This window comes from Pan troglodytes, chromosome 1 (assembly GCF_028858775.2).
Source record: "Pan troglodytes isolate AG18354 chromosome 1, NHGRI_mPanTro3-v2.0_pri, whole genome shotgun sequence".
Taxonomy (NCBI): domain Eukaryota; kingdom Metazoa; phylum Chordata; class Mammalia; order Primates; family Hominidae; genus Pan; species Pan troglodytes.
The window spans coordinates 192281090-192301834 of NC_072398.2; the positions used below are offsets into that span (position 1 = coordinate 192281090).

Below are 20745 nucleotides of genomic sequence, written 5' to 3' on the forward strand. Positions count from 1 at the left end.
CTTATTAGAATAAAATTATTCATACCATATCATTCCCTTGCTGTCCTTTTAGAATCTGCAGGATCTATAGTGATGTACCCACTTTAATTCTTGGTATTGGTAATTGGTATTTTATTTTTTGTTTCTTTCCGTTTGACTAAAGGTTTATCGATTTTATGGATCTTTTCAAAGAGTCAGCTTTTGGTTTCATTGATTTACTCCACTATTTTTGTTTTCTATTTTATTGATTTATGTTCTTATTTACCTTTTCTGCTTATTTTGGGTTTAACTTGTTCTTCCTTTTTAAATTACTTAAGGTGAACACTAGAGAATTGATTTGAGAATTTTATGATTTTCTAATATACACATTTAATGCTATAAATCTTCTAAGCATTGATTTAGCTACACTTCACACATTTTGATGTGTTGTGGTTTAGTTTTCATTTGGTTCAAAATATTTATAATTTCTGTCATGGTTTTTTTAGATCTATATATTATTTAGAAGTGTGTTGTTGTTTAATTTTCTTTTCTTTTCTTTTCTTTTTGTAAATAACAAACATTTATTGGTGTCACTTATGGTAGAAAAAACTTCCTACACCAGATGCACATGACCCAATTGTTAAATAGAACATTTTGAAGGTGAATACACACCCTAACCCAGGCTTTTTACCCACTTTTTAAGATGGCCAATTCTTCTTCTCCTGACCCACCCAAAGACATGTGAGCAACTGCTAATGAAAAGCAGTAAACAGCTGCTTGGGCTATAGCATTTTCAACTCCACTCTGAGGTGAAGATTCCAATTACATTTGAGACTTAAGTTCTCTCAATTTTTTCCTAACGAAAGTTCCTGAGTCCAGTATTTACAATATTACAGCACTAGCAGATCAGTGTCTACAACTCATCTTTTTCTGCTGTATCCTCTTCCCCAGCTGGGGGAGGGCCTGCGCTTCCATAGAGTTTGCTGATAATTGGTTGAACAATTTCTTCCAGTTCCTTCTTCTTAGCTTTGAAGTCTTCAGTGTCAGCATCTTGGTGGCTTTCCAGCCATTCAGTCTTTTCTTCTACAGTTTTTTCCATGGTCTCCTTATCTTCAGAGGAAAGTTTACCTCCCAGCTTTTCTTTGTCTCCAATCTGATTCTTTAGAGAATAGGCATAGCTTTCCAACTCATTTCTAGTATCAGTGCACTCCTTGAGCTTTTTGTCTTCCTCAGCAAACTTCTCAGCATCATTAACCATCCTTTCGATATCTTCAGGTGTCAGGTGATTCTGGTCGTTGGTAATTGTGATCTTATTTTTGTTCCTTGTACCCTTGTCTTCAGCTGTCACTCGAAGAATACCATTCACATCCATCTCAAAGGTGACTTCAATCTGTGGGACCCCACAAGGAGCAGGAGGAATTCCAGTCAGATCAAATGTACCCAGAAGATGATTGTCTTTTGTCAGGGGTTGTTCACCTTCATAGACCTTGATTGTAACAGTTGGTTGATTATCAAAAGCTGTAGAAAAGATCTGAGACTTCTTGGTTGGCACCACTGTGTTCCTTGGAATCAGTTTGGTCATGACACCTCCCACAGTTTCAATACCAGGTGTAAGGGGACATATATCAAGCAGTACCAGGTCACCTGTATCTTGATCACCAGAGAGCACACCAACCTGGACAGCAGCACCATATGCTACATCTTCATATGGGCTTATGCCGCGGTGTGGTTCCTTGCCATTGAAGAACTCTTTAACCAGTTGCTGAATCTTTGGAATTTGAGTAAAGCCACCAACAAGAACAGTTTCATCAATGTCAGACTTCTTCAAATCAGAGTCTTCCAACACTTTCCAACACTTTTCTGGCTAGGCTTCATAGTAGACTGGAACAGATCCAATTGAGCTCTTCAAATTTGGCCTGAGTCAGGGTCTCAGAAAAGTCTTCTCCTTCATAGAAGGACTCAATTTCAATTACTGCTTGCTTGATGTTGAGAAGACAGGGCCCGTTTGGCCTTTTCTACCTTGCGCCAGAGTTTCTGCACAGCTCTATTGTCTTTCCCGACATCTTTGCCAGTCTTCTTTTTGTACAGTTTGATGAAGTGTTCCATGACATGCTGGTCAAAGTCTTTTCCACCCAGATGAGTATCTCCATTAGTGACCACAACTTTGAAGACACCATTGTCAATGGTGAGAAGAGACACATCGAAGGTTCCACCACCCAGGTCAAACACAAGGATGTTCTTCTCCCCCTCCCTCTTATCCAGGCCATAAGCAATAGCAGCTGCTGTAGGCTTATTGATGATCCTCATAACATTTAGGTCAGCAATAGTTCCAGCGTCCTTGGTTGCTTGGCGTTGGGCATCATTGAAATAGGCTGGTCAGTAACAACTGCATGGGTAACCTTCTTTCCCAAATAGGCCTCAGCGTTTTCTTTCATTTTAATGAGAACCATTGCAGAAATTTCTTTAGGAGCAAATGTCTTTGTTTGCCCACCTCCAACATCAATTTGAATGTATGATTTAGTTTTCTTTTCAACCACCTTGAACGGCAAGAACTCGATGTCCTGCTGCACAGACGGGTCGTGCCACCTGCGGCCGATGAGCCGCTTGGCGTCAAAGACCGTGTTCTCGGGGTTGGAGGTGAGCTGGTTCTTGGCTGCATCGCTGATCAGACATTCCCCTTCAGGAGTGAAGGCCACATAGGACGGCATGATGCGGTTGCCCTGATCGTTGGCGATGATCTCCACGCGGCCGTTCTTGAACACGCTGACACAGGGGTAGGTTGTCCCCAGGTGGATGGCGACCACCGTGCCCATGTCCTCCTCCTTGGCCCGTGCCGTGCTGAGCAGCAGCAGCATCGCGGCCACCAGGGAGAGCTTCATCTTGCCAGCCAGTCGGGCAGCAGCAGGCAGGGCATCCCAGGCAGTCCAGCCACAGGCCACAGCACAGGAGCGCAGCGCGGTTACCGACTTGCAGGTGGCAGGGGTCACAAGGCGCCACGAACCAGGCGAAGGGCAGGTCTGGAAATGCAGGCCGCGGCGCTTACCTCTCACATTCAGGAAACACCCCAATCGGTCGGTCTGTCTGTGCCGTCTCGGCCGGCGTCTGTATTGTTTAATTTTCAAACATTTGAGGGATTTTCAGTTAAAAGATGTCTTTGTTATTGACTTCTAGTTTAAATTCATTGTGGTCAGCAAGCATACTTTGCTTGAGTTTAATCATATTAAGTTTGAGACTTATTTTGTACCCAGATATGATCTTGGTGAATGTTTCGTGTGAACTTAAAAAGAATATGTATTCTTCTGTTGTTGAGTGGTGTATTCTATAAGTGTGAGATTTTTCTGAAAATCTACTTCTTATAAATTTTTTGAATTAGTGTTAACATGGTGTGTTTTTTACATCCTTGCACTTTTAACCTATATGTGTCCTTATATTTAAAGTTGGTTTCTTGTTGATAAAGATACAGATGGATCCCATCTGATACTCTTTGCCTTTTGGGCTGTTTAGACTTTTTTTTTTTGAGATGGAGTCTTACTCTGTCACCCAGGCTGGAGTGCAGTGGTGCGATCTTAGCTCACTGCAACCTCCACCTCCTGGGTTCAAGTGATTCTTCTGCCCCAGCCTCCCGAGTAGCTGTGATTACAGGTGCCTGCCACCACATCCAGCTAATTTTTGTTTATTTAGTAGAGATGGGGTTTCACCACGTTGGCCAGGCTGGTCTCAAACTCCTAACCTCTGGTGGTCCACCTGCCTCAGCCTCCCAAAGTGCTGGGAGGCGTGAGCCACCGTGCCTGGCCATAGGACTTTCTATTTAATAAAGTTACTGATATAAATGGGTTTAACTCTACCATCTTCCTATTTCTTTTTTATTTCCTCATTTGTTCCTTGTTCCTTTTTCCCCTCTTTCCTTGCATTCTTTTGTAATAAATGAGTTTTAAAAATTTCATTTTAATCTTCAGTATTGGCTTATTTTCTCTTTGTTGTATTAGGTTGGTGTGAAAGTAATTGCGGTTTTTGCCACAACCTCTTGCACCAACCTAATAGTTTTAAGTGGTGACTCTAAGGTTTATATATATGCATCTTTCTCTCATCACAGTCGAATGTTTCAAATAATATTATACCACTTTATACAGTGTAAGAACTTTACAACAGTATACTCTCATTTCCCTCATCCTGTTTTTTTTTTGCTATTGTTTTAATACATGTTACTTGTACACATGCTATAACTTCCACAGTACATTGTTGTTACTTTTTATTAAAACACAAATACTCTTCTAACGAGATTCAAAATGAGAAAAAAGAAAGCCTTTTATATTAACCCACATATTTACCATTTCTGCTGCTCTTTCATTCTTTTGTGTTGATCCAAATTTCCATCTGGTATTATTTCTTTCAGCCTGCAGAACTTCTTGGACCATTTCTTGTAGAACAGCTCTGCAGGCGATAACTTGTTTTAGTTTTTGGTTGTCTAAACAGTTTTATTTCACCTTTAGATTTGAAAGATTTTTTGCTCGGTAAAAAATTCTAGATTGGCCAGGCGCAGTGGCTCGTGCCTGTAATCCCAGCACTTTGGGAGGCTGAGGCGGGTGGATCACCTGAGGTCGAGAGTTCAAGACCAGCCTGGCTAACATGGTGAAACCCGGTTGCTAAAAATACAAAAAAATTAGCTGGGTGTGGTGGTGCATGCCTGTAATCCCAGCTACTCGGGAGGTTGAGGCAGGAGAATCGCTTGAACCCAAGAGACGGAGGTTGCAGTGAGCCGAGATCATGCCACTGTACTCCAGCTTGGGCAACAAGAGCAAAACTCTGTCTCAAGAAAAAAAAAAAAAGAAAAATTCTACATTGACAGATTTTTTTTTTCTTTTTCTTTCAGTACCTTAATGATGTCTTTCTATTTTCTTCTGGCTTGCATGCGTTTCTGACATAAAATTTGCTATCAGTTTAATCTTTGCTTTTCTGTGCATAAAATGCCTGCCTGCCTTTAAGATTTTTTGTTTTTAATCATGATTTTCAGCATTTTGGTTATGATGTACCTTGGAATGGTTTCCTTTAGATTTCTTCAGCTTGGAGTTCATTATGCTTCCTAGGTTGGTGGTTTTATAGTTTTCACCAAATTTGAAAAAAATTTGGTCTTTTTTTTCGAATAGCCTTTCTGCTCCTCCTTTTTTCCCACCTCGAGACTCCAATTACACATATATTAGACTGCTTGATATTGTTCTAAAGGTCACCAATGGATTTTTTTCCCCAATCTCTTTTCTTTTAGTGCTTCATTTTGGACAGTTTATATTGCTAGGGTGTTCAGGGTCATTGGTCTTTTTCTTCTGCAGTGTCAAATCTGTCATTTTTCATTTAATACACTGTATTTTTTAATCTCTAGAATTTCCATTTGCTTCTTTTTTCTATCTTCTATTTTTCTTCTTATCATGGTCATATTTTTCTCTACCTAACTGAAAAATGTATATTTGTAATAGCTGTTTTACTTTCCTTGTCTACTAGTTTCACCATTTGTGGGTCTGTTTCTATTGATTGATTTTTCTTCTGGTTATGGAGAAAAAATTTTCTTTTTTTTTTCATACCTGGTAATTTTTTATTCAATGCTAGGTATTATTATTTGATCTTCTAATGGGATTCCAAGAAGATCAAACAAAGATATTGTCTGTTGATTGCTGGTTTTATTTTTACTTAATTAAATAGTGTTGGTTTTTTTTTTCTGGTGCTTGGTTACTTGAAATGAATTGGATCTTTTCAACCCTTTTACGTTTGTTATGGTAGGTCCAAAGCAACTTTTAGTCTAGGCATAATTAAGCACCAATACTAAGGCAATTCCCTTCTGTGGCTTCTGCCCAACGCTCCAGGTATTAGGATGTCTATTTCCAGTTCTGTGTGAGCTCTGGGAATTAGTCAGCCTGTTTTTTGCTTATGGTTCTTTCTGCATCTTTGGGTAGTTTCCTCTTATGCATGTATAGATCAGTACTCAGTCATAGACTTGCAAGGACATTTCTACAGACCTCTGAAACTCTCCCTCTGTGTAGGTCCCTCCTATCTGGTACTCTGCCTTACAGTAGCTTCCTTGGCTTCCTGAACTTTCATCTCTAACCTCTCAACTCCTGGGTTCTGTTTTGGTCCCCATTCTCTTTGCTAAGACCTGAAAACTGCCTCTATGCAGTGAGCTGGTGCCTTGTTTCCCTTCTCTCAGGTATGGAATTTCTGTGCTGCTTATTGCATGAATAAAAAGCTGTGAAACAATGCTCTGGTATTCTTATTGCTTATGGTGTGAGGATGTCTGGTCTCTGTTACTCCATCTTGGCTGGAAGCACAAGTGATCACTCCTTCCTTCTTGGAACACTTTATTTTTCTTTTTTGTTCTCTCACTTTGCTGGCCACTCCATCTCATTTTAAAAATTCTCTTAATAATCTACTTATAAATAGTAACATTCCCTGTGCCTCAGTCTTAGGCCCTCTTCTATTTTCTATTCATTCTCTCCATTGGTAGATTCATCTAGCCTTTTGCTGGGTATGATTGACTCTTAAATGGATATCTACAGCCCAACCTCCCCCTGAGCTCCAGTCTCACACATCTGACTTTCTATTCGATGTTTCTGGGATGTCCACTATGCTACCTAACAAGCCCACAGGAAAGCTTCAGAATTACCCTCATCTTTCTCATGTTCCTCCCACAGTCTTTTTTAGCCCAGTAATGTGGTTTATCCAGTAACTCATTGTCTTAGTCTGTTTGGGCTGCTGTAATAAAATACCACAGACTGGGTGGCTTATCAACAGAAATTTATTTTTCACAGTTTTGGAGAATAGAAAGTCCCTGATCAAGGTATCAGAAGATTTGGTGTCTGCTAAGGGTCTGTTTCCTTCACAGATGGACATCTTCTCATTGTAATCTTACATGGCAGAAGGCACAAAGAAGCTCCCTTGGGCATCTTTTATAATATTAACAAAAGGGCACTAATCTCATTTATGAGGACTCTGTCGTCATAACCTAATCAATTTCCAAAATGCCCCACCTCCTAATACCATCACTTTTGGGGGGTAAAGATGTCAACATAGCAATTTTGGGCACATAAACATTTAGACCATAGCACTCATCATTTACTCAGAAACTCAAGACAAGATCTTTGGAGTCATCTTTTCCATTTTTTTTTTTTTTTCCTTTTCCTCTAACAGCAAGTCCGTTCATAAGTCCTGCAGGTTTGGCTTCAAAAATATATTCCAGAGCATCTCACCTCTTACCACCTTCACTGCTACCACTTTAGTCTCTGCCATGATCATTTCTCGCCTGCACTATTACAATAGTCTCCTACACGATTTTTCTGCTTCTACGCTTGTCTGTTTCTACTTTAGCCTATTCTTCTCACAGCAGCCAAAGTGACCTTCTCAAATTTTCAATCACATAATTTTACTTCTTTGCTTAAAACCCTCCAGTGGCTTCTGATCACATTTAAAATGAATATAAATATCTCACCATAATCCATAAGACCAAATATGATTGTTCTCTGCCTCTCTCTGTAACTTAATCCCCTAGTATTCTCACTTCCATCCATCTACTCCTGTAAGACCCAGCTTCTTTCTAAATCCTGAACACAATTATGATTTTTTTTTTTCTGCTGAGGACTTTTGCCCATGCTACTCTCTCTGCTTTTTGTGCTCATCAACCTAATCTTTAAAGCAGGGCTTTTCTTTCTTATCACTTAGGTCTCACCTCAAATATTATTTCTTGAGAGAGGTCTTCTCTGACCACCTAATATGAAGAAGCATCTGACCCATGTTGCTTTCATATCCCATTACTCCCCCCAACTTTTTTTTTTAATAAACCATGTTTGTTATTTGCAAAAATGGCCACAATTTTCCATCCTTCCCTTTATTGGTCTCTTTGCAGCATTGATGTGACTTTGTAGCACTTTCCATCAAGAGATGGGGTTGATTTCCCTATTCCTTGATCTGGGCTGGACTTATGACTTACTTTGGCCAAAAGAATGTTTTAGAAGTAAAGGCATGTCAGCTCTGAGCCTCACAGTCTTTCACACTTACTCTTGGATCCCTGAAACTGCCATGTGAAGGAGCCTGAGCTAGCTTGGTGGAGGATGGGAGAACATGTGGAGGAAAACTGAGATCCTCTAGCCAATAGCCAGCTTTCTCCAGATACAGACCAATTGCAGATACATGAAGGAGCCCAGACTAGACCAGTAAAACTGTGAAGTCATCTATAGACTCATGAGCAAAAATGAATTATCATTTTAAGAAATCATAAAATATTAGCATGGTTGGTTATACAGCAAAAGCTAACTGATTAGTAAGAATAAATTTAAGAAATCATAAAACATTAGCAGGTTGGTTATGCGGCAAAAGCGAAATGATCTAGCCTATATCACAATCTGAAATTATTTTATGTATATGCTCATTTCTTTATTGTGTCTCCACCACTAAAATATAAATTCCTCAAGGGTAGGTATCTTTCTCTTTATTGTACTACAGTGGGTATTGCAATGGATCAAAATGACATGACGTTTTGAGAAAGATCAAAATATTGGCATTTTATTACAAAGGTAAGATATGGACACCAAGGTCTTCTATACTTTGTCCTAACTTCCTCCCGAGAGAAAGCCAGAGGTGAAGAACTGAGGCAATTTTGTTCTTTGAGGAGGATGATGGTTAAAATAAACTAAAATAAACCACCTACGGGCCATGACACTGACAGGGGACCTGGCCCTTTTCTGGGAGGGGAGCAGAGACAATCTAGCCCACGGGAAAGGAAGGTGGGAAGACCTGGAAATGTCATTCCCTCTTCTCTCTTTGCCCCCCAGTCCTGCTACCATATCCTCCTCTTGTTCGCCATAATTGACCGCTCCTTCTCATTCTAAGGAGACTCCACCAGGGTACTTGGAGGAACAGCAGAACCCAGACTAGCTTTTGAAGTTTAAATTAGTAATAACACTCAAAAGCAACCCACCAAAGGAAAATGCAATGACCAACAAACCAACTAACCATCCAGGTCTTGGGATATAACAACAGCAGGGGAGAAATATGGACAGATGGGTTTCTAAAGGAGTGCTCCTGGAGCTGATTAGAAATCTTGATCTAGTGTATAACTTTTTGGGCAGCTTCCAAAATATAAGTAATTCAGATTTCAAGTTTTTAAAAAAATGGAAATAATGGTATTAAATCAACAAAAATATTAATATTTTGATACTTAAAACTGGTATGTGATACTGGAATGCCCAAACACCTACAGCCTCTATTGCAATCACCGTCATGTTCCCAGCTCCTAGAAGAGCTCCTGGCAGGTTCTCAATCCATGGATGAATACATGAATGAACAAATGCTCCCCAGGATTTGGCTGTGGGAAGAGGCTGGGTGAAGGTCCATCCCCAGGGTAGGCAGCTGTCTTCAAGCTCCCCCATCAACCCATACACACATGTCATCCCCCCCAGACAACAGCTGCTCTAGCAGGCAGGCTCCAAGACAGACAGGGGAGCAGGAGGGAGACTGTGGGTGCTCCCTGAGGGACATGCATCCCAGGACTAAGACTGCATGACTGGTGGAGATGGTGGTGCAACCCTCCATGGGCTCCTGGTCTGGTAGGGCTGAGATACCAGCAATGATGGGGCTGGGAAGAAAATAACAGTCACAAGCAACAGTAATGAGTACCTCCTTGGTGCTTTCTGTGTACCAGGCACTGTGTTAAGCCTTTTATATATTGTTATTTTCATCTTTATAGCAGTCCATTTTGTGGATGAGGACACTGAGGCTGAGTGAAGTTAAATCAATTGCCTGTGGTCACACAACTAGGAAGTGGTAGAGGCCAGGATTTGAACCCAAGTCTTTGTATGCCACACTTCCTAAAGGCTATGCTGGGTGACTGCCTTCCTTGTCTTTCTGTTTTGAGCCACCCCTTGCTTTTGTCTGTTCCAGTGGAGGGCCAGACCCCCACTCTGAGCCCCCACCCCTTCCTCCAGGTCTCCTGAGCCTTGCCCTGACTCATATGTTATCCTCTTGGGATCAGTCTATAGTCCATCTTCACCTGGGGCCCCCTTTCCGAATAGCTCCTGCTCCTAGCATTTCTCTGCATTTGGGCAGGCCTGAGAGACTCATCCTAGAAAGGACCCAATTACCTCCTTCCAGGTCAGTGTGGTTTCCTTATAGATCCCATCTGTCATCCTCTCAAACACACACACACACACCACCCAAATACATGCATGCCACCTCCCCAAAGACAGACACAGCATACACAGCACACAAGCTCAAACAGTGAATGTATTATATGGCAGAGACCCACACCATGCACAGATGAGCCATTGGTTTCCACACACATGCAGTATATGCTCCACATACGTGTGTACACAGGCTCCCAAAACACCATACATGCAAGCGAGCCACACGTCAAATACATGTGAGTCATCCACACACACTATTCCACAAACATGCAGTGTACGCTCTACATAACGTGTACACAGGCACCCAAACACCATCCACACAGTCAAGACACATACCACACACATGTATAGGCACAGCAACCACGAAGTACGCCTGGGGCATGTGCGCACACGTATCCGCATCCCTGCTGATGGATGGCCATTTGCTGTGGTGGGTAGTTGAGGCAGAGTGAAAATTTCCTTGCACTACTCATCTTCCAGGTGTCCTGACGTGCTCCAAGGGATGTATGGAAGAAAAGGGGGAGAAGCTGGAGCTGAAGTGAGCTTAACAGGCACTAGCACAGCTGTGGGCAAACAAGGTCGCCCGCTCCTGATAGAAATCAACAATACTATTTTTATGGGAGTGGGTCTTGGTGATGTGGCCAATACACTGAAAAAAAAGGGGGGCTACTGAGTCCTCTGAGGAATGTAGCAAATGAGTGATCATAATCCAGAGGATGAAACAGAGAAAATGTGAATGGGACTCACTTTAGATATTTCTTTTTTTTTTTTTTGAGACAGAGTTTTGCTCTGTTGCCTAGGCTGGAGTGCAGTGGCACAATCTCAACTCACTGCAACCTCTGCCTCCCAGATTCAAGTCATTCTCCTGCCTCAGTCTCCTGAGCAGCTGGGATTACAGGCGCCTACCATTATGCCTGATTAATTTTTGTGTTTTTAGTAGAGATGGAGTTTCACCATGTTGACCAGGCTGGTCTCGAACTCCTGACCTCAAGCGATCTGCCCGCCTCAGCCTCCCAAAGTGCTGGGATTACAGGTGTGAGCCACTGTGCCTGGCCTAATTTTAGATTTTTGAATAAAGCAAAGCATGAATGGGAGAAAGTTCCCAAAGATGAGGACCCTCCTGTTCCTCTAAGGATAATGCACAGAGCTGGAAGAGGGTATCTACTGGGGAATAAACCCAAGGCTGGTGGGGATCAGACTCATAGCATCTTGCAGCAACTGGGCTATTTTGTCCAAAGTGCTTCTTCCCCCTGCCTAGATTTTGAAGAATGATTATTGTGGTGCCAGTAAGCCTAAATGGAAATTCAGTCATGTCTGAACCTGGGCAGGCCACATCTTGGGGATTCATCCAGTTGCATGGGTTTATTGACCTGGGGCAAGGTTTGTATGCAGAACTGTAGAGGCAGAGGTAAGGAACTGAGAAGGCAGCTGGAGTCCAGCACTGCCCAGCTCAGGGAACTGAAGTCCCAGGGGGCGAGCTGGGTTTTCTAGTGGCCCAGGGACTGAAGACACAGACAGCATGGTTTTGTAGCCCAGAGGCCTGTGCAGAACAGAGTGGAGTACAAAAGCCTCCCTCCCACCTTTCCTGGGAGCAAAATGGCTTTGGATTAGGAGGAACTGCCGGGACTGTGGTGTTTGGATTCTCTGAATACAGCATTCTGCAAAGCGAAGGATGTTCTTCCTGAGGGCACTGGCAACAGGGACATGTTGGGGTTCCAACCGAGATGCCTCTGAAGGGGACAGGAACAGAAAACATAGGAACATTACTTGGGAGCACATGTTAGTCTGCATGACCGTTGGACATTTCCATAAGGCAAAGGGGTCACATTCGAGGGGCCTGGAGTTTGCAGTAGGTGGACAAGGGTGAAGGTGTGAACAACAAAAATTTGTGTAATTGCATTGTGTGACTTCAGTCAATTCTACAGGACTGTTGGGAGACATTCCAGTTATTTTGTTAGTTTACTCAAACTGTATTTGTCACTGAACAACAGTAGCAGGTAACTCAAACAGCACTCCCTGGGTGGACCCTTTCCTAGAGTTACCCCATGGTTTGCCCCGTTTGCTCATCCTGCCTCGTGGGGGTGGGGGAAACTTTGCACAGGTGCCCTCAAAGGGTAAGTACTTGTGTGGAAGGGATGGCACCATCTGGGTCATTCTGGAGCGGCTCCTCCTCCAGAAATCCAGAAGAGGCTCATGACAGGATCCCTGGAGGAGGGAACTGGACCATTTTTGTTGGGTTGAGTTGAGTTTGGTTAGCAAAGATGGGGCTGGGAAACTTTCCTTAGGCAGAAAGAACTCTGTGAGCAAAGCCAGGGAAGTAGGGAAATGCTGCTTTTATCTGGGGAGTGAGGAAAAGCTGGCTGAACCAATGTGACAGTTAATTTTGTGTCAACTTGACAGGCCATGGGGTGCCCAGATGTCCTGTCAAATGTTGTTCCAGGAATGTGTGTGAGGGTGTTTCTGCGTGAGGTAATACATGATGGGTGGACTGTGTAAAGCAGGTGGCCCTTCCCTATGTGGGTGGGCCTCATCCAGTCCCCTGAAGGCCTTAATCTAACAAAAAGTCTGAGTAAGAAAGAATGCTTTCTCTCTGCCTGTCTTTGAGCTGGGACATTGGTCTCCTCTTGCCTTCAGACCTGGACTGGAACTTACACCATCAGCTCTTCTGGGTCTCCAGCTTGCTAACTGCAGATCTTGAGACTTCTCAGCATTCATACATGTGTGGGCCAATTCCTTATAATAAATCTCTTTGTATATATGTACACATATATACTTACCTGTAGCTTACATGTATATGTGTATGTATATGTATATGTATATGTATATGTATATGTATATGTATATGTATATTCTATTGGTTCTGTTTCTCTGGACTAATGCAGTTAGAGCAGTGGTTCTCAACTGTGACTGCACTTAACATCATCTGACAGGGGCAGGGTGCGTGTAGGTTCAATAAACATAATTCCCTGATCTCCATCCCCACAGGTTCTGATTCCCTTGGTCTGGGTGGGGATCTTGGGCATCTCTATTTTTTAAAAGCCCACCAGAGACTCTTGTGCAACTAGGGTGGGAAGCTCTGAGCTGGGGCATGGGACGTGTGAAGAAGAGGAAGGAAAGAGATGTGAACTCTTTTAGAACATCTGTGTGTTGCAGTTATTTGCATAGAGTTGCTTGTTTAATAATATACAAGACAACCACACGTGGCAGTGATGATCGTTCTCCCCATTTTCTTGTAAGAAAACCAGATGATCAGCAAGTAACTAGATGACCCAAGGTTATAAGAAGAGTAAGCAACAGAGATGGGATTCATACTCAGGTCTATCGGACCCTAAAATCTGAAAGATGAACCTGGAAAGGTTTGGCTTAGAAAAGCATTTGCCTTTTACTCTGGGAGCCATGGAGAACAGTAGAACATGGTAATCCCTGCTCTGAGGTCAGATCCTCTCATCAAAAACCCCATGCTCCTTCCTGGGAGGAGATCTTCAAGCTTGGGGAGCCTGCAGGATCTGTGAGTCCCATGGTAATATCTTGCGCTTTTTAATGTTGGTGAAATATTGGCATTGAACTGGACCTCAGAAATCAGAGCATCCCCTGATTCCCCTGCCTTCCTTCCAAGGGAGGCAGTCTCATTCATAATAGATGTCTCATTTATTTCTTTAGTCCCTTGATAGCAGTGTTTGGCACACAATAGGCACTCAGTTGATGTTTATGGAATTAAAGTAAACGGTTTTTGAGGTCACAAAACTGATGCAACCGTGCTCAGAGAAGTCTAATGTCTTTTCTAGGTCACAGCTATAGCAGAGCTTGGACTAGAATCAATTCTGATCCCATCCAGTGTCATCTCCACACTGTCGTTCCACAGTGTTGTTAGTTTCAGAATCATAGGCATTTGGGGCTGAATGGGACTCAGAAAAGGTTTACACAACATTTACAAATAGTGTTCATCTTCTGTGTCCTCTCTAGCTCAATAACAGTGGCTGTTTGCAGTGCTGTATGGAGAAAGATTCTGAGGCTTATGAGGAAAGAGTGCTGTCATTGATTGGTGATGCCTGCCATGAATGTGGGAGTGGCTGTTGGCAGCATGTGTGCCAGAATTTTGCTGCTCCTGATTTCTTCCAGATCTTTTATTTTATGGTTAAGAAAACCAAGGCTCTTTTTGCCTTCCATAAAATTTGTCACTGGACACCAATAATGGGGGACTCTTTCACAAATCCCAAGTTTCATAGGATCTCCTTAAGGAAAGCCAGAATTGGGGTTATGACAAAGATTCTGGACTTAAGGTTGGATGAAGAGCTTGGTGTACCCACTTTTATGTTTAATGATCGTGTGATCTTGGCATGTCTCTTCTTTCTGAGTTCTAATTTCTTCACTTATAAAATGGAGATGTAATCACCATGTCTCAGGGTTATTATGAAGAGTAAATTAAGAAAGTGTGAGAAAGGGTCCCATCAACTATGAAACCCTGTGAGACTCATTCCTTTTGTAGATTGCACTATTGGCCTCACTTTACCTCTCCCTGTATGTATGTGCTTTCCACATGGCTTTGTAGTTCTTCCTCCTAAGGCAAAGTATATTTCCCTGGCCTTTAACTTTGAGCTTGGTCAGGTGATTTGCACTGGCCAGTGGAAAAAGGCAGAAATCATGTGGTGCCAGCTTGAGCTAGGCCTCAAGAGGCTGCCACTGCCATGAGAAGAACATATCCAGTTAGTTGGCTGGATCCAGGAGAGTGAGGCAAATGTATAGCTGACTCAGGCCAAACCCACAGCTGGGAGTTGCCCAGCTAAGCCCAGCCTGGATCAGATGACGCCCCCAGCTGGCTGAGAGACCTCCGAAGGCCTTTTCTGGAAACTCTTTCTGGGACTGCAATTTTATTGTGGAGTGAGCAAAGGACAAAGTGCTACAGGGGAGGAAGGGCATCTTGTCATAGATTGGCTTTCCCTTCTTCTTCCACCTCTGAAAGGAGCCTAGGGGCTCTGGATGCTGCTGAAATTGAAGTATCCAAAAGCTAGCAAGCCTCTTACTCAGATATGGCTCTGTGGCAGGCCACAGGCTCCAACAGAACATCGGTTGCTTTGGTTTTGTTTGATCAGCCTTGCAAACCATAGCTTTCCCACAACCGTCTTATACCTACAACCCCCTTCTGGAGTTCTTTCATTGCTTGTTCCTCATTCTCTGCATCCCCCTTTGGTGTGGGCTTTTACTCTCTGCAGGAGGAGTGGAGATGTATGAGCAGGGCAGCTGCCCCAGTCAGCTGTGGAGAGAATGGGCTTTGCCTTAATTGGGGAGCAGGGCAGGTCTGTGATGGGTAACTCAAGGGCAAAGAGGACCTGACAGAGTCCAGGAGAATATGCAAAACTGTGCGTCAAACAGGCAAAGGCTCAGCTTTCCACGTTCTTTGCTCTGAAGTTCAAGCAGAAAATGTGAGAATTGATATGCTAAACGAATGCAGGGAAAGAAATTCTTCCAGCAGATCCTCTGGTCTGAGAATTTTTCCCCAGATGAAGAAAAGAAAGGTGATACACATGCTAAATCATTTTTAACTGGCATCTCTCAGAGGCTATCTGACTTTGAGGTCATTGGGTTGAGAGGAAGAAACTAGAGCCAGATAGGGGTGGGGACCTGCCTAAGATGGCAGTGATTTGGGGGCAGAGCAGGGACTGGTAGCAGGTGGGCTACATCCTGATTGGGCTTTTCCTTTGCTGAGCAGGTTTTCAGGACCAACCTGGTCCAAGACCAGGGCCGGGATTAACCACCTCACATGGATCAATTTTCTATAGACTTAGTAGCTATCACCTATCTTCCTGCTGGAAAATATCCTTCTGCAAGGCTACAGCTCTTCTCATGGCATGGCCCTAGTGTCCATGTGTCCAAAGAGTCACTGCTGTTTGCTTGCACCATTGATAATAGGGCTGTGCCCCTGTTGCCTCAGATGTTGAATTCTCTGAATGTGGCTCTCTTCCTGCACTGGGGTACCTGTACTGCTGCAATCCCTGAAGCTGATGGTAAAACATGGAGGCTGGCTACACTGCTTTCTCTGGCCCAGCTTGGCATGACCAGGGCAGCCCACTCTTCTCCAGCCTGTCCGTGCTGGAGAAATCCTCATGCATCACCAGAAAGCAATGATCTATAACCCTGGATCATTTCTTTCTCTTGGGTTAACAACTTTATTGAATAATTGACAGAACATTTATTCCCTTACAGGTAAATTCCATTCCTACCCTTGGGGAGTGGTGTTTCTTCTGTAGGCTTGGAAAGATAATCACAAAATGGTCCATGATTGATGTTATTTCTAAGAATTGCATTTTCCTGTTCATTTTTTCCATGATTGCTTTATTATACTCATGTAATAAATGGGAAACTGAGATTCAGAGAGTGTATGAGTGGCCAGCCTAAGGTCACACTGCTGGCTATTGTTGGAGTGGTGGTGTTATGGGGTAAATGTTTGTGTCCCCCAAAATTCATATGTGGAAACCCTAATCTCCAGTGGGATGGTAATAGGAGGTAGGTCCTTAGGGAAGTAATTAGATTTAGATGAGGGCATGGGGGTGATACCCTCATGATGAGATTTGTGCCCTTATAAGAAGAGGAAGAGACAGGATATATCTTTCTCTCACTGTCTCCATAAGCACACACCAAGGAAAGGCCACGTGAACATTCGGTGAGAAGGTGGCTGTCTACAAGCCAGGAGATGGGCCCTCACCAAGCATTGAATCTACCAGCACCTTGATCTTGTACTTCCCAGCCCTTAGAACCATGATAAATAGGTGTCTGTTGTCTAAGCCATCCAGTGTATGGCAGCCCGAACTAAGACAGGAGGTGAGAAACCAGGCCTCCTGACTTTTAGTGTAGCTTTCCTCTCCACCCAGTGTCTTTTGGAGAGGGTGACTGTACATTATCACTTAGGTGGCTTAAGGTTTGGCTTAACTCCCTCCTGTGGGGTACAGAGTGCCAGAGGTGAACTGGATCATCGTGATGGCTTAAGGCTTTATTTAACCAACTACTTTGGGATGCAGGGTGTGGAGGGGTGAACTTCATTCTGCCCCTCTGTTGGGGAGGATGGAGTGGGCTTGGCTACGATTCAACAGCCTTCATGACACAAAGTTGGAAAAATGTTTTTCTCTAAGAACACTTGTGGCAAGAGAGCAGGAGCAGACATCTTGCTGTCTAACAACCAAGGTAATTAATATTCCATTAACAAGGCCATTACAACTCCTGAATAGAAATATACTTCATCTTAAGGTGCAAAGCCTACTTCTAAGTGAGGTGTAACAGCTGAATAAGCATACCTGCTGATTTATGTCCATAAAAGTTAATTTATTAGCAATGTCTTAATTGTGATGGTGCATAGAGTCCCTGAGCCATTAGCAAAATCCTCTAAAAGCCGCTGACAAGAATAATATGCACAATGAATGGGATGAGCAGCACTTTTTCTGCTTCTGAGGCTATAGACTTGCAAATAAGGCTGGGCTGGTCTTTTAATGGAGTGTCTGTGTGGGTGGGAGGGTGCCCTAGTAGAGTGCAATGGAGAGTGGCTTCATCCCACATCTTAGGACCAGCCCCACAGCTGCATCTTGAAGAATGGGTGGTATTTGGACATGTAGGATGCTGGGAGAGGCGAGGGCAATGGGAGAAGACTATTCAAGGCATAGTGAATGTGGCACAGAGGTGGATGGGAGGTGGGTGTGAAGGAATAATGAGTTGTCAGTTTGGCTGGAGAATAACCTGGTTTCATGTATTGCCTCCTCCTTACCTCCCTCTCCCTCCCTCTCCCTCCCTCTCCCTCCATCTTTCCTCCCAGCACTGCCAAGAACTTGACCCTGTACTGAGTACACACAGCAGATTAGTAGTTGGGTATCTTTGTGAATGCCAAGAGGTAGACTCTGGTCTCCTTCTTATATAGATTCAGACATACTGCCGTTCCCCCCACCCCCTCAACCTGGAATGCTTGGACTCAAGAACAAAAGCCAACAACCCATGGGCTTTGAAAGGAATTACTTTGCACACTTCAATATTCATCTAGATGCATTAAGTTGCAAAGCAGAATCTTCTATCTCTTCTGGTAACTCTAATGGTCAAAGAATTGCATTCCCTCCTTTCCCTGTTTTCCCCAAATGGGAAAGAAAGATATTAGAGTCCTCATGATTAGGAAAAGCAATTCCAATGGCTGCTGCTGACATCTGTCACCCAAAAGCTCTTCCTCATGTCTTTCACAGACACCATTTTCTGAAAAGGACAAATGGAAAGAGTGGTTTGAATCGAAGTACTCCCAGATGGCCACAGTGGCAAGCTTTGTCCCCAGGCTTCCCACCCACAGCTCTGCACCACCTCTCCTGCACCTGCCACTCTCCATACCAGGGGCACTGGCAAGCCAGGCACTTCAGTAGTCTTGGAATGGAATGCACTCAAGAGTCCTGCAGAGCATCACTGTTAGTTCCACCCATGATACTTGTTCTAGTCAGCCAAACTGTTTTTCTTAAACTAGTTTGAATTTCAGTTATGTTACCCAAAGAATCATGATTAATGTAGCCGTGCCATGTATTATTCAATATTTTTCTTTTACTAAACAATGTAAGGAAAAAAAGCAGGAAAGAGCCAGCAATGTAAGGAGAATGTACTGGCTTTGAGACATTGTCAAAATCCTATTCTAATTCTTTTAAATAAGCTGTTATTGTTGTTGTTGTTGTTGAGACGGACTCTCGTTCTGTCACTCAGGCTGGAATGCACTGGTGCAATTTCAGCTCACTGCAACCTCCGCCTCCTGGCTTCAAGCGATTCTTGTGTCTCAGCCTTCCAAGTAGCTGGGACTACAGGTGTGTGCCACCACACCCAGCTAATTTCTTATATTTTTAGTAGAGACGGGGTTTCGCCCTGTTGTCCCGGCTGGTCTCAAACCCCTGAGCTCAAATGGTCTGCCCACCTTGGCCTCCCAAAGTGCTAGGATTACAGGTGTGAGTCACCATGCCCAGCCTAAATCAACTTTTTTTGAGGTGTAAACATATGTACAATAAAACTCAGTGTTTTAAAGCATACGGGTTGATAAGTTTTGATAAATGTATACACCCATGTAACTACCACCTCAATGAAGATACAGAACATTTCTATCTTCCCACAAAGTTTCCTGGTGTCCCTGTGCACAATTGCCTCTGTTCAACCACTCTTCTGATTTCTATCACTATAGCTTAGTTTTGCCTGTTTCAGGATATCACATAAATGGAAGCATATAATATGTATTCCTTTTTACCTTTTTTTTTACTCAGCATAATTGTTTCAAGATTCATTCATCTTGTGTATCAATAGTTCATTTTTATTGGAGTGTAGTATTATCTGGGTATGACACAATTGCTTATCCATTCACCTGTTGATGAATATTTGACAGGGGCTATTATAAATACAAGTGGTATGAACATATGTATACAAGTCTGTGTGTGTGTATCACACACAATTTATTCTGGATAAATACATAGGAATGGAATTGCTAGGCTATATATGCTTAACTGTATAGGAAACTGCCAAATTGTTTTTCAAAGTGGTTGTACCATTTTATATTCTCAATGGTGTATGAGAAGTCCAGTTCCTCCATATCTTCATCATCTGATCTTGGAATTGTCTTCAAACTTTAACCATTCAGTGGGTGTGAAGTGGAATTTCACTGCAGTTTTAATTTGCTCTGGTGACTCATGTTGTTGAACATTTTTTTTCTTGTGTTTATTGGCCTTTTTGTATAGCTTCTTTCATAAAGCACCATTCAAATTTTGCCCATTTAAAAAATTGAGTGTTTTGTCTTTTTCTTATTGAGTAATAAGAGTTCTTTTTGTATTCTGGCTTTTTTATGCATGCTTCTTGACAGATATATGTGATGCACATATTTTCTCCCAATTTGTGACTTGCCTTTTCACTTTTTGATTATGTCTTTTAGAGAGCGGAAGTGTTTTATTTTGATGAAGTCTAATTTATTAATTTTTTCTTTTATGACTAATACTTTTGTCTATCAAAGAAATTCTTGTCTAACCCCAAACTACAAAGGGTTCTTTTTTCTATTATTTCTTCTAGAAATTTTATAGTTTTAGGTTTTATGTTTATGTCTATGACTGATTTCAAATTAATATTTGTGTATGGTGTGAGACGGGGATTGAGTTTACTTTTCTTTCATATGACAATCCAGTTGTTCTAGCCCTATTTTTAAAAAATCATTACCCCTTCCCCATTGAATTATGCTGGTGCCTATGTTATTAAAAATCAATTGGCCATGTATATGTTGGCCTCTTTCTGGGCTCTCTAGTCTCTTCCATTGATCTACATTTTTACCCTTATGCCTGTGTAATTCTGTAACATCATCATACTGTAGCTTCATAGTACAGTAGTTCTTCCTTACCTGCAGTTTCATTTTCCATGGTTTCAGTTACCTAGAGCCAACTGCAGTTCAAAAATATTAAATGGAAGTTTCCAGAAAGAAGCAATTCATAAATTTAAAATTGTCTGCTGTTCTGAGTATCATGATGGAATCTTGCTCTGTCTCACTCTGTCCTGCTCTATCCTGCCCTGGACATGACTCATCCCTTTGTCCAGTGTATCCACCCTGTAGATGCTGCCTGCATCATTTAGTAGCCAGCCATCTGGTTGTCAGATC

The 20745-nt window shown here is 42.6% G+C and overlaps 1 pseudogene; it reads right to left on the reverse strand.

Annotated features, from left to right (window-relative positions):
• Positions 1-520: 520 nt before the first annotated feature.
• LOC100609513 (endoplasmic reticulum chaperone BiP-like) lies at positions 521-2843 on the reverse strand (annotated as a pseudogene).
• Between the last annotated feature and the right edge of the window lie 17902 nt (positions 2844-20745).